Source organism: Tachypleus tridentatus, chromosome 10, assembly GCF_004210375.1.
Source record: "Tachypleus tridentatus isolate NWPU-2018 chromosome 10, ASM421037v1, whole genome shotgun sequence".
NCBI classification, from domain to species: domain Eukaryota; kingdom Metazoa; phylum Arthropoda; class Merostomata; order Xiphosura; family Limulidae; genus Tachypleus; species Tachypleus tridentatus.
The window spans coordinates 102,220,013-102,235,949 of record NC_134834.1 but is presented as its reverse complement, the minus strand read 5'-3'; positions in this window follow the sequence as shown (position 1 = coordinate 102,235,949).

Here is a 15,937-nt window from a genome sequence, read left to right as displayed (position 1 = left end):
TCAGGTTACAAGAGGACGGTATTATGTGTGATATCGAGACAACTTTATAGTTTAGTCTGGTTACAAGAGGACGGTATTATGTGTGATATCGAGACAACTTTATAGTTTAGTCAGGTTACAAGAGGACGGTATTATGTGTGATATCGAGACAACTTTATAGTTTAGTCTGGTTACAAGAGGACGGTATTATGTGTGATATCGAGACAACTTTATAGTTTAGTCTGGTTACAAGAGGACGGTATTATGTGTGATATCGAGACAACTTTATAGTTTAGTCTGGTTACAAGAGGACGGTATTATGTGTGATATCGAGACAACTTTATAGTTTAGTCTGGTTACAAGAGGACGGTATTATGTGTGATATCGAGACAACTTTATAGTTTAGTCAGGTTACAAGAGGACGGTATTATGTGTGATATCGAGACAACTTTATAGTTTAGTCTGGTTACAAGAGGACGGTATTATGTGTGATATCGAGACAACTTTATAGTTTAGTCAGGTTACAAGAGGACGGTATTATGTGTGATATCAGAGACAACTTTATAGTTTAGTCAGGTTACAAGAGGACGGTATTATGTGTGATATCGAGACAACTTTATAGTTTAGTCTGGTTACAAGAGGACGGTATTATGTGTGATATCGAGACAACTTTATAGTTTAGTCTGGTTACAAGAGGACGGTATTATGTGTGATATCGAGACAACTTTATAGTTTAGTCTGGTTACAAGAGGACGGTATTATGTGTGATATCGAGACAACTTTATAGTTTAGTCTGGTTACAAGAGGACGGTATTATGTGTGATATCGAGACAACTTTATAGTTTAGTCTGGTTACAAGAGGACGGTATTATGTGTGATATCGAGACAACTTTATAGTTTAGTCTGGTTACAAGAGGACGGTATTATGTGTGATATCGAGACAACTTTATAGTTTAGTCTGGTTACAAGAGGACGGTATTATGTGTGATATCGAGACAACTTTATAGTTTAGTCTGGTTACAAGAGGACGGTATTATGTGTGATATCGAGACAACTTTATAGTTTAGTCAGGTTACAAGAGGACGGTATTATGTGTGATATCGAGACAACTTTATAGTTTAGTCTGGTTACAAGAGGACGGTATTATGTGTGATATCGAGACAACTTTATAGTTTAGTCTGGTTACAAGAGGACGGTATTATGTGTGATATCGAGACAACTTTATAGTTTAGTCTGGTTACAAGAGGACGGTATTATGTGTGATATCGAGACAACTTTATAGTTTAGTCTGGTTACAAGAGGACGGTATTATGTGTGATATCGAGACAACTTTATAGTTTAGTCTGGTTACAAGAGGACGGTATTATGTGTGATATCGAGACAACTTTATAGTTTAGTCTGGTTACAAGAGGACGGTATTATGTGTGATATCGAGACAACTTTATAGTTTAGTCTGGTTACAAGAGGACGGTATTATGTGTGATATCGAGACAACTTTATAGTTTAGTCTGGTTACAAGAGGACGGTATTATGTGTGATATCGAGACAACTTTATAGTTTAGTCAGGTTACAAGAGGACGGTATTATGTGTGATATCGAGACAACTTTATAGTTTAGTCTGGTTACAAGAGGACGGTATTATGTGTGATATCGAGACAACTTTATAGTTTAGTCTGGTTACAAGAGGACGGTATTATGTGTGATATCGAGACAACTTTATAGTTTAGTCTGGTTACAAGAGGACGGTATTATGTGTGATATCGAGACAACTTTATAGTTTAGTCTGGTTACAAGAGGACGGTATTATGTGTGATATCGAGACAACTTTATAGTTTAGTCAGGTTACAAGAGGACGGTATTATGTGTGATATCGAGACAACTTTATAGTTTAGTCAGGTTACAAGAGGACGGTATTATGTGTGATATCGAGACAACTTTATAGTTTAGTCTGGTTACAAGAGGACGGTATTATGTGTGATATCGAGACAACTTTATAGTTTAGTCAGGTTACAAGAGGACGGTATTATGTGTGATATCGAGACAACTTTATAGTTTAGTCTGGTTACAAGAGGACGGTATTATGTGTGATATCGAGACAACTTTATAGTTTAGTCTGGTTACAAGAGGACGGTATTATGTGTGATATCGAGACAACTTTATAGTTTAGTCTGGTTACAAGAGGACGGTATTATGTGTGATATCGAGACAACTTTATAGTTTAGTCAGGTTACAAGAGGACGGTATTATGTGTGATATCGAGACAACTTTATAGTTTAGTCTGGTTACAAGAGGACGGTATTATGTGTGATATCGAGACAACTTTATAGTTTAGTCTGGTTACAAGAGGACGGTATTATGTGTGATATCGAGACAACTTTATAGTTTAGTCTGGTTACAAGAGGACGGTATTATGTGTGATATCGAGACAACTTTATAGTTTAGTCAGGTTACAAGAGGACGGTATTATGTGTGATATCGAGACAACTTTATAGTTTAGTCTGGTTACAAGAGGACGGTATTATGTGTGATATCGAGACAACTTTATAGTTTAGTCAGGTTACAAGAGGACGGTATTATGTGTGATATCGAGACAACTTTATAGTTTAGTCAGGTTACAAGAGGACGGTATTATGTGTGATATCGAGACAACTTTATAGTTTAGTCTGGTTACAAGAGGACGGTATTATGTGTGATATCGAGACAACTTTATAGTTTAGTCTGGTTACAAGAGGACGGTATTATGTGTGATATCGAGACAACTTTATAGTTTAGTCTGGTTACAAGAGGACGGTATTATGTGTGATATCGAGACAACTTTATAGTTTAGTCTGGTTACAAGAGGACGGTATTATGTGTGATATCGAGACAACTTTATAGTTTAGTCAGGTTACAAGAGGACGGTATTATGTGTGATATCGAGACAACTTTATAGTTTAGTCAGGTTACAAGAGGACGGTATTATGTGTGATATCGAGACAACTTTATAGTTTAGTCTGGTTACAAGAGGACGGTATTATGTGTGATATCGAGACAACTTTATAGTTTAGTCTGGTTACAAGAGGACGGTATTATGTGTGATATCGAGACAACTTTATAGTTTAGTCTGGTTACAAGAGGACGGTATTATGTGTGATATCGAGACAACTTTATAGTTTAGTCTGGTTACAAGAGGACGGTATTATGTGTGATATCGAGACAACTTTATAGTTTAGTCTGGTTACAAGAGGACGGTATTATGTGTGATATCGAGACAACTTTATAGTTTAGTCTGGTTACAAGAGGACGGTATTATGTGTGATATCGAGACAACTTTATAGTTTAGTCTGGTTACAAGAGGACGGTATTATGTGTGATATCGAGACAACTTTATAGTTTAGTCAGGTTACAAGAGGACGGTATTATGTGTGATATCGAGACAACTTTATAGTTTAGTCAGGTTACAAGAGGACGGTATTATGTGTGATATCGAGACAACTTTATAGTTTAGTCTGGTTACAAGAGGACGGTATTATGTGTGATATCGAGACAACTTTATAGTTTAGTCTGGTTACAAGAGGACGGTATTATGTGTGATATCGAGACAACTTTATAGTTTAGTCAGGTTACAAGAGGACGGTATTATGTGTGATATCGAGACAACTTTATAGTTTAGTCAGGTTACAAGAGGACGGTATTATGTGTGATATCGAGACAACTTTATAGTTTAGTCTGGTTACAAGAGGACGGTATTATGTGTGATATCGAGACAACTTTATAGTTTAGTCTGGTTACAAGAGGACGGTATTATGTGTGATATCGAGACAACTTTATAGTTTAGTCTGGTTACAAGAGGACGGTATTATGTGTGATATCGAGACAACTTTATAGTTTAGTCTGGTTACAAGAGGACGGTATTATGTGTGATATCGAGACAACTTTATAGTTTAGTCTGGTTACAAGAGGACGGTATTATGTGTGATATCGAGACAACTTTATAGTTTAGTCAGGTTACAAGAGGACGGTATTATGTGTGATATCGAGAGTTTACAACTTTATGTTTAGTCTGGTTACAAGAGGACGGTATTATGTGTGATATCGAGACAACTTTATAGTTTAGTCTGGTTACAAGAGGACGGTATTATGTGTGATATCGAGACAACTTTATAGTTTAGTCAGGTTACAAGAGGACGGTATTATGTGTGATATCGAGACAACTTTATAGTTTAGTCTGGTTACAAGAGGACGGTATTATGTGTGATATCGAGACAACTTTATAGTTTAGTCTGGTTACAAGAGGACGGTATTATGTGTGATATCGAGACAACTTTATAGTTTAGTCTGGTTACAAGAGGACGGTATTATGTGTGATATCGAGACAACTTTATAGTTTAGTCAGGTTACAAGAGGACGGTATTATGTGTGATATCGAGACAACTTTATAGTTTAGTCTGGTTACAAGAGGACGGTATTATGTGTGATATCGAGACAACTTTATAGTTTAGTCTGGTTACAAGAGGACGGTATTATGTGTGATATCGAGACAACTTTATAGTTTAGTCTGGTTACAAGAGGACGGTATTATGTGTGATATCGAGACAACTTTATAGTTTAGTCTGGTTACAAGAGGACGGTATTATGTGTGATATCGAGACAACTTTATAGTTTAGTCAGGTTACAAGAGGACGGTATTATGTGTGATATCGAGACAACTTTATAGTTTAGTCAGGTTACAAGAGGACGGTATTATGTGTGATATCGAGACAACTTTATAGTTTAGTCTGGTTACAAGAGGACGGTATTATGTGTGATATCGAGACAACTTTATAGTTTAGTCTGGTTACAAGAGGACGGTATTATGTGTGATATCGAGACAACTTTATAGTTTAGTCAGGTTACAAGAGGACGGTATTATGTGTGATATCGAGACAACTTTATAGTTTAGTCACAAGAGGACGGTATTATGTGTGATATCGAGACAACTTTATAGTTTAGTCTGGTTACAAGAGGACGGTATTATGTGTGATATCGAGACAACTTTATAGTTTAGTCAGGTTACAAGAGGACGGTATTATGTGTGATATCGAGACAACTTTATAGTTTAGTCAACAAGAGGACGGTATTATGTGTGATATCGAGACAACTTTATAGTTTAGTCTGGTTACAAGAGGACGGTATTATGTGTGATATCGAGACAACTTTATAGTTTAGTCAGGTTACAAGAGGACGGTATTATGTGTGATATCGAGACAACTTTATAGTTTAGTCAGGTTACAAGAGGACGGTATTATGTGTGATATCGAGACAACTTTATAGTTTAGTCAGGTTACAAGAGGACGGTATTATGTGTGATATCGAGACAACTTTATAGTTTAGTCTGGTTACAAGAGGACGGTATTATGTGTGATATCAGAGACAACTTTATAGTTTAGTCTGGTTACAAGAGGACGGTATTATGTGTGATATCGAGACAACTTTATAGTTTAGTCAGGTTACAAGAGGACGGTATTATGTGTGATATCGAGACAACTTTATAGTTTAGTCTGGTTACAAGAGGACGGTATTATGTGTGATATCGAGACAACTTTATAGTTTAGTCTGGTTACAAGAGGACGGTATTATGTGTGATATCGAGACAACTTTATAGTTTAGTCTGGTTACAAGAGGACGGTATTATGTGTGATATCGAGACAACTTTATAGTTTAGTCAGGTTACAAGAGGACGGTATTATGTGTGATATCGAGACAACTTTATAGTTTAGTCTGGTTACAAGAGGACGGTATTATGTGTGATATCGAGACAACTTTATAGTTTAGTCTGGTTACAAGAGGACGGTATTATGTGTGATATCGAGACAACTTTATAGTTTAGTCTGGTTACAAGAGGACGGTATTATGTGTGATATCGAGACAACTTTATAGTTTAGTCTGGTTACAAGAGGACGGTATTATGTGTGATATCGAGACAACTTTATAGTTTAGTCTGGTTACAAGAGGACGGTATTATGTGTGATATCGAGACAACTTTATAGTTTAGTCAGGTTACAAGAGGACGGTATTATGTGTGATATCGAGACAACTTTATAGTTTAGTCAGGTTACAAGAGGACGGTATTATGTGTGATATCGAGACAACTTTATAGTTTAGTCTGGTTACAAGAGGACGGTATTATGTGTGATATCGAGACAACTTTATAGTTTAGTCAGGTTACAAGAGGACGGTATTATGTGTGATATCGAGACAACTTTATAGTTTAGTCAGGTTACAAGAGGACGGTATTATGTGTGATATCGAGACAACTTTATAGTTTAGTCTGGTTACAAGAGGACGGTATTATGTGTGATATCGAGACAACTTTATAGTTTAGTCTGGTTACAAGAGGACGGTATTATGTGTGATATCGAGACAACTTTATAGTTTAGTCAGGTTACAAGAGGACGGTATTATGTGTGATATCGAGACAACTTTATAGTTTAGTCTGGTTACAAGAGGACGGTATTATGTGTGATATCGAGACAACTTTATAGTTTAGTCTGGTTACAAGAGGACGGTATTATGTGTGATATCGAGACAACTTTATAGTTTAGTCTGGTTACAAGAGGACGGTATTATGTGTGATATCGAGACAACTTTATAGTTTAGTCAGGTTACAAGAGGACGGTATTATGTGTGATATCGAGACAACTTTATAGTTTAGTCAGGTTACAAGAGGACGGTATTATGTGTGATATCGAGACAACTTTATAGTTTAGTCTGGTTACAAGAGGACGGTATTATGTGTGATATCGAGACAACTTTATAGTTTAGTCTGGTTACAAGAGGACGGTATTATGTGTGATATCGAGACAACTTTATAGTTTAGTCAGGTTACAAGAGGACGGTATTATGTGTGATATCGAGACAACTTTATAGTTTAGTCTGGTTACAAGAGGACGGTATTATGTGTGATATCGAGACAACTTTATAGTTTAGTCTGGTTACAAGAGGACGGTATTATGTGTGATATCGAGACAACTTTATAGTTTAGTCAGGTTACAAGAGGACGGTATTATGTGTGATATCGAGACAACTTTATAGTTTAGTCTGGTTACAAGAGGACGGTATTATGTGTGATATCGAGACAACTTTATAGTTTAGTCTGGTTACAAGAGGACGGTATTATGTGTGATATCGAGACAACTTTATAGTTTAGTCTGGTTACAAGAGGACGGTATTATGTGTGATATCGAGACAACTTTATAGTTTAGTCAGGTTACAAGAGGACGGTATTATGTGTGATATCGAGACAACTTTATAGTTTAGTCTGGTTACAAGAGGACGGTATTATGTGTGATATCAGACAACTTTATAGTTTAGTCAGGTTACAAGAGGACGGTATTATGTGTGATATCGAGACAACTTTATAGTTTAGTCAGGTTACAAGAGGACGGTATTATGTGTGATATCGAGACAACTTTATAGTTTAGTCAGGTTACAAGAGGACGGTATTATGTGTGATATCGAGACAACTTTATAGTTTAGTCAGGTTACAAGAGGACGGTATTATGTGTGATATCGAGACAACTTTATAGTTTAGTCTGGTTACAAGAGGACGGTATTATGTGTGATATCGAGACAACTTTATAGTTTAGTCTGGTTACAAGAGGACGGTATTATGTGTGATATCGAGACAACTTTATAGTTTAGTCTGGTTACAAGAGAGACGGTATTATGTGTGATATCGAGACAACTTTATAGTTTAGTCTGGTTACAAGAGGACGGTATTATGTGTGATATCGAGACAACTTTATAGTTTAGTCAGGTTACAAGAGGACGGTATTATGTGTGATATCGAGACAACTTTATAGTTTAGTCTGGTTACAAGAGGACGGTATTATGTGTGATATCGAGACAACTTTATAGTTTAGTCTGGTTACAAGAGGACGGTATTATGTGTGATATCGAGACAACTTTATAGTTTAGTCAGGTTACAAGAGGACGGTATTATGTGTGATATCGAGACAACTTTATAGTTTAGTCTGGTTACAAGAGGACGGTATTATGTGTGATATCGAGACAACTTTATAGTTTAGTCAGGTTACAAGAGGACGGTATTATGTGTGATATCGAGACAACTTTATAGTTTAGTCTGGTTACAAGAGGACGGTATTATGTGTGATATCGAGACAACTTTATAGTTTAGTCTGGTTACAAGAGGACGGTATTATGTGTGATATCGAGACAACTTTATAGTTTAGTCAGGTTACAAGAGGACGGTATTATGTGTGATATCGAGACAACTTTATAGTTTAGTCAGGTTACAAGAGGACGGTATTATGTGTGATATCGAGACAACTTTATAGTTTAGTCTGGTTACAAGAGGACGGTATTATGTGTGATATCGAGACAACTTTATAGTTTAGTCTGGTTACAAGAGGACGGTATTATGTGTGATATCGAGACAACTTTATAGTTTAGTCAGGTTACAAGAGGACGGTATTATGTGTGATATCGAGACAACTTTATAGTTTAGTCTGGTTACAAGAGGACGGTATTATGTGTGATATCGAGACAACTTTATAGTTTAGTCTGGTTACAAGAGGACGGTATTATGTGTGATATCGAGACAACTTTATAGTTTAGTCAGGTTACAAGAGGACGGTATTATGTGTGATATCGAGACAACTTTATAGTTTAGTCAGGTTACAAGAGGACGGTATTATGTGTGATATCGAGACAACTTTATAGTTTAGTCTGGTTACAAGAGGACGGTATTATGTGTGATATCGAGACAACTTTATAGTTTAGTCTGGTTACAAGAGGACGGTATTATGTGTGATATCGAGACAACTTTATAGTTTAGTCTGGTTACAAGAGGACGGTATTATGTGTGATATCGAGACAACTTTATAGTTTAGTCTGGTTACAAGAGGACGGTATTATGTGTGATATCGAGACAACTTTATAGTTTAGTCAGGTTACAAGAGGACGGTATTATGTGTGATATCGAGACAACTTTATAGTTTAGTCAGGTTACAAGAGGACGGTATTATGTGTGATATCGAGACAACTTTATAGTTTAGTCAGGTTACAAGAGGACGGTATTATGTGTGATATCGAGACAACTTTATAGTTTAGTCAGGTTACAAGAGGACGGTATTATGTGTGATATCGAGACAACTTTATAGTTTAGTCTGGTTACAAGAGGACGGTATTATGTGTGATATCGAGACAACTTTATAGTTTAGTCAGGTTACAAGAGGACGGTATTATGTGTGATATCGAGACAACTTTATAGTTTAGTCAGGTTACAAGAGGACGGTATTATGTGTGATATCGAGACAACTTTATAGTTTAGTCTGGTTACAAGAGGACGGTATTATGTGTGATATCGAGACAACTTTATAGTTTAGTCTGGTTACAAGAGGACGGTATTATGTGTGATATCGAGACAACTTTATAGTTTAGTCTGGTTACAAGAGGACGGTATTATGTGTGATATCGAGACAACTTTATAGTTTAGTCAGGTTACAAGAGGACGGTATTATGTGTGATATCGAGACAACTTTATAGTTTAGTCTGGTTACAAGAGGACGGTATTATGTGTGATATCGAGACAACTTTATAGTTTAGTCAGGTTACAAGAGGACGGTATTATGTGTGATATCGAGACAACTTTATAGTTTAGTCAGGTTACAAGAGGACGGTATTATGTGTGATATCGAGACAACTTTATAGTTTAGTCTGGTTACAAGAGGACGGTATTATGTGTGATATCGAGACAACTTTATAGTTTAGTCAGGTTACAAGAGGACGGTATTATGTGTGATATCGAGACAACTTTATAGTTTAGTCTGGTTACAAGAGGACGGTATTATGTGTGATATCGAGACAACTTTATAGTTTAGTCTGGTTACAAGAGGACGGTATTATGTGTGATATCGAGACAACTTTATAGTTTAGTCAGGTTACAAGAGGACGGTATTATGTGTGATATCGAGACAACTTTATAGTTTAGTCAGGTTACAAGAGGACGGTATTATGTGTGATATCGAGACAACTTTATAGTTTAGTCTGGTTACAAGAGGACGGTATTATGTGTGATATCGAGACAACTTTATAGTTTAGTCTGGTTACAAGAGGACGGTATTATGTGTGATATCGAGACAACTTTATAGTTTAGTCAGGTTACAAGAGGACGGTATTATGTGTGATATCGAGACAACTTTATAGTTTAGTCTGGTTACAAGAGGACGGTATTATGTGTGATATCGAGACAACTTTATAGTTTAGTCTGGTTACAAGAGGACGGTATTATGTGTGATATCGAGACAACTTTATAGTTTAGTCAGGTTACAAGAGGACGGTATTATGTGTGATATCGAGACAACTTTATAGTTTAGTCAGGTTACAAGAGGACGGTATTATGTGTGATATCGAGACAACTTTATAGTTTAGTCTGGTTACAAGAGGACGGTATTATGTGTGATATCGAGACAACTTTATAGTTTAGTCTGGTTACAAGAGGACGGTATTATGTGTGATATCGAGACAACTTTATAGTTTAGTCTGGTTACAAGAGGACGGTATTATGTGTGATATCGAGACAACTTTATAGTTTAGTCTGGTTACAAGAGGACGGTATTATGTGTGATATCGAGACAACTTTATAGTTTAGTCAGGTTACAAGAGGACGGTATTATGTGTGATATCGAGACAACTTTATAGTTTAGTCAGGTTACAAGAGGACGGTATTATGTGTGATATCGAGACAACTTTATAGTTTAGTCAGGTTACAAGAGGACGGTATTATGTGTGATATCGAGACAACTTTATAGTTTAGTCAGGTTACAAGAGGACGGTATTATGTGTGATATCGAGACAACTTTATAGTTTAGTCAGGTTACAAGAGGACGGTATTATGTGTGATATCGAGACAACTTTATAGTTTAGTCTGGTTACAAGAGGACGGTATTATGTGTGATATCGAGACAACTTTATAGTTTAGTCAGGTTACAAGAGGACGGTATTATGTGTGATATCGAGACAACTTTATAGTTTAGTCAGGTTACAAGAGGACGGTATTATGTGTGATATCGAGACAACTTTATAGTTTAGTCTGGTTACAAGAGGACGGTATTATGTGTGATATCGAGACAACTTTATAGTTTAGTCAGGTTACAAGAGGACGGTATTATGTGTGATATCGAGACAACTTTATAGTTTAGTCTGGTTACAAGAGGACGGTATTATGTGTGATATCGAGACAACTTTATAGTTTAGTCTGGTTACAAGAGGACGGTATTATGTGTGATATCGAGACAACTTTATAGTTTAGTCAGGTTACAAGAGGACGGTATTATGTGTGATATCGAGACAACTTTATAGTTTAGTCAGGTTACAAGAGGACGGTATTATGTGTGATATCGAGACAACTTTATAGTTTAGTCTGGTTACAAGAGGACGGTATTATGTGTGATATCGAGACAACTTTATAGTTTAGTCTGGTTACAAGAGGACGGTATTATGTGTGATATCGAGACAACTTTATAGTTTAGTCAGGTTACAAGAGGACGGTATTATGTGTGATATCGAGACAACTTTATAGTTTAGTCTGGTTACAAGAGGACGGTATTATGTGTGATATCGAGACAACTTTATAGTTTAGTCTGGTTACAAGAGGACGGTATTATGTGTGATATCGAGACAACTTTATAGTTTAGTCAGGTTACAAGAGGACGGTATTATGTGTGATATCGAGACAACTTTATAGTTTAGTCAGGTTACAAGAGGACGGTATTATGTGTGATATCGAGACAACTTTATAGTTTAGTCTGGTTACAAGAGGACGGTATTATGTGTGATATCGAGACAACTTTATAGTTTAGTCTGGTTACAAGAGGACGGTATTATGTGTGATATCGAGACAACTTTATAGTTTAGTCTGGTTACAAGAGGACGGTATTATGTGTGATATCGAGACAACTTTATAGTTTAGTCTGGTTACAAGAGGACGGTATTATGTGTGATATCGAGACAACTTTATAGTTTAGTCAGGTTACAAGAGGACGGTATTATGTGTGATATCGAGACAACTTTATAGTTTAGTCAGGTTACAAGAGGACGGTATTATGTGTGATATCGAGACAACTTTATAGTTTAGTCAGGTTACAAGAGGACGGTATTATGTGTGATATCGAGACAACTTTATAGTTTAGTCAGGTTACAAGAGGACGGTATTATGTGTGATATCGAGACAACTTTATAGTTTAGTCAGGTTACAAGAGGACGGTATTATGTGTGATATCGAGACAACTTTATAGTTTAGTCAGGTTACAAGAGGACGGTATTATGTGTGATATCGAGACAACTTTATAGTTTAGTCAGGTTACAAGAGGACGGTATTATGTGTGATATCGAGACAACTTTATAGTTTAGTCTGGTTACAAGAGGACGGTATTATGTGTGATATCGAGACAACTTTATAGTTTAGTCAGGTTACAAGAGGACGGTATTATGTGTGATATCGAGACAACTTTATAGTTTAGTCTGGTTACAAGAGGACGGTATTATGTGTGATATCGAGACAACTTTATAGTTTAGTCTGGTTACAAGAGGACGGTATTATGTGTGATATCGAGACAACTTTATAGTTTAGTCTGGTTACAAGAGGACGGTATTATGTGTGATATCGAGACAACTTTATAGTTTAGTCAGGTTACAAGAGGACGGTATTATGTGTGATATCGAGACAACTTTATAGTTTAGTCAGGTTACAAGAGGACGGTATTATGTGTGATATCGAGACAACTTTATAGTTTAGTCTGGTTACAAGAGGACGGTATTATGTGTGATATCGAGACAACTTTATAGTTTAGTCAGGTTACAAGAGGACGGTATTATGTGTGATATCGAGACAACTTTATAGTTTAGTCTGGTTACAAGAGGACGGTATTATGTGTGATATCGAGACAACTTTATAGTTTAGTCTGGTTACAAGAGGACGGTATTATGTGTGATATCGAGACAACTTTATAGTTTAGTCAGGTTACAAGAGGACGGTATTATGTGTGATATCGAGACAACTTTATAGTTTAGTCTGGTTACAAGAGGACGGTATTATGTGTGATATCGAGACAACTTTATAGTTTAGTCTGGTTACAAGAGGACGGTATTATGTGTGATATCGAGACAACTTTATAGTTTAGTCTGGTTACAAGAGGACGGTATTATGTGTGATATCGAGACAACTTTATAGTTTAGTCAGGTTACAAGAGGACGGTATTATGTGTGATATCGAGACAACTTTATAGTTTAGTCTGGTTACAAGAGGACGGTATTATGTGTGATATCGAGACAACTTTATAGTTTAGTCTGGTTACAAGAGGACGGTATTATGTGTGATATCGAGACAACTTTATAGTTTAGTCAGGTTACAAGAGGACGGTATTATGTGTGATATCGAGACAACTTTATAGTTTAGTCAGGTTACAAGAGGACGGTATTATGTGTGATATCGAGACAACTTTATAGTTTAGTCTGGTTACAAGAGGACGGTATTATGTGTGATATCGAGACAACTTTATAGTTTAGTCTGGTTACAAGAGGACGGTATTATGTGTGATATCGAGACAACTTTATAGTTTAGTCTGGTTACAAGAGGACGGTATTATGTGTGATATCGAGACAACTTTATAGTTTAGTCTGGTTACAAGAGGACGGTATTATGTGTGATATCGAGACAACTTTATAGTTTAGTCAGGTTACAAGAGGACGGTATTATGTGTGATATCGAGACAACTTTATAGTTTAGTCAGGTTACAAGAGGACGGTATTATGTGTGATATCGAGACAACTTTATAGTTTAGTCAGGTTACAAGAGGACGGTATTATGTGTGATATCGAGACAACTTTATAGTTTAGTCAGGTTACAAGAGGACGGTATTATGTGTGATATCGAGACAACTTTATAGTTTAGTCAGGTTACAAGAGGACGGTATTATGTGTGATATCGAGACAACTTTATAGTTTAGTCTGGTTACAAGAGGACGGTATTATGTGTGATATCGAGACAACTTTATAGTTTAGTCAGGTTACAAGAGGACGGTATTATGTGTGATATCGAGACAACTTTATAGTTTAGTCAGGTTACAAGAGGACGGTATTATGTGTGATATCGAGACAACTTTATAGTTTAGTCTGGTTACAAGAGGACGGTATTATGTGTGATATCGAGACAACTTTATAGTTTAGTCAGGTTACAAGAGGACGGTATTATGTGTGATATCGAGACAACTTTATAGTTTAGTCTGGTTACAAGAGGACGGTATTATGTGTGATATCGAGACAACTTTATAGTTTAGTCTGGTTACAAGAGGACGGTATTATGTGTGATATCGAGACAACTTTATAGTTTAGTCAGGTTACAAGAGGACGGTATTATGTGTGATATCGAGACAACTTTATAGTTTAGTCAGGTTACAAGAGGACGGTATTATGTGTGATATCGAGACAACTTTATAGTTTAGTCTGGTTACAAGAGGACGGTATTATGTGTGATATCGAGACAACTTTATAGTTTAGTCTGGTTACAAGAGGACGGTATTATGTGTGATATCGAGACAACTTTATAGTTTAGTCAGGTTACAAGAGGACGGTATTATGTGTGATATCGAGACAACTTTATAGTTTAGTCTGGTTACAAGAGGACGGTATTATGTGTGATATCGAGACAACTTTATAGTTTAGTCTGGTTACAAGAGGACGGTATTATGTGTGATATCGAGACAACTTTATAGTTTAGTCAGGTTACAAGAGGACGGTATTATGTGTGATATCGAGACAACTTTATAGTTTAGTCAGGTTACAAGAGGACGGTATTATGTGTGATATCGAGACAACTTTATAGTTTAGTCTGGTTACAAGAGGACGGTATTATGTGTGATATCGAGACAACTTTATAGTTTAGTCTGGTTACAAGAGGACGGTATTATGTGTGATATCGAGACAACTTTATAGTTTAGTCTGGTTACAAGAGGACGGTATTATGTGTGATATCGAGACAACTTTATAGTTTAGTCTGGTTACAAGAGGACGGTATTATGTGTGATATCGAGACAACTTTATAGTTTAGTCAGGTTACAAGAGGACGGTATTATGTGTGATATCGAGACAACTTTATAGTTTAGTCAGGTTACAAGAGGACGGTATTATGTGTGATATCGAGACAACTTTATAGTTTAGTCAGGTTACAAGAGGACGGTATTATGTGTGATATCGAGACAACTTTATAGTTTAGTCAGGTTACAAGAGGACGGTATTATGTGTGATATCGAGACAACTTTATAGTTTAGTCAGGTTACAAGAGGACGGTATTATGTGTGATATCGAGACAACTTTATAGTTTAGTCTGGTTACAAGAGGACGGTATTATGTGTGATATCGAGACAACTTTATAGTTTAGTCTGGTTACAAGAGGACGGTATTATGTGTGATATCGAGACAACTTTATAGTTTAGTCTGGTTACAAGAGGACGGTATTATGTGTGATATCGAGACAACTTTATAGTTTAGTCAGGTTACAAGAGGACGGTATTATGTGTGATATCGAGACAACTTTATAGTTTAGTCTGGTTACAAGAGGACGGTATTATGTGTGATATCGAGACAACTTTATAGTTTAGTCAGGTTACAAGAGGACGGTATTATGTGTGATATCGAGACAACTTTATAGTTTAGTCTGGTTACAAGAGGACGGTATTATGTGTGATATCGAGACAACTTTATAGTTTAGTCTGGTTACAAGAGGACGGTATTATGTGTGATATCGAGACAACTTTATAGTTTAGTCTGGTTACAAGAGGACGGTATTATGTGTGATATCGAGACAACTTTATAGTTTAGTCAGGTTACAAGAGGACGGTATTATGTGTGATATCGAGACAACTTTATAGTTTAGTCTGGTTACAAGAGGACGGTATTATGTGTGATATCGAGACAACTT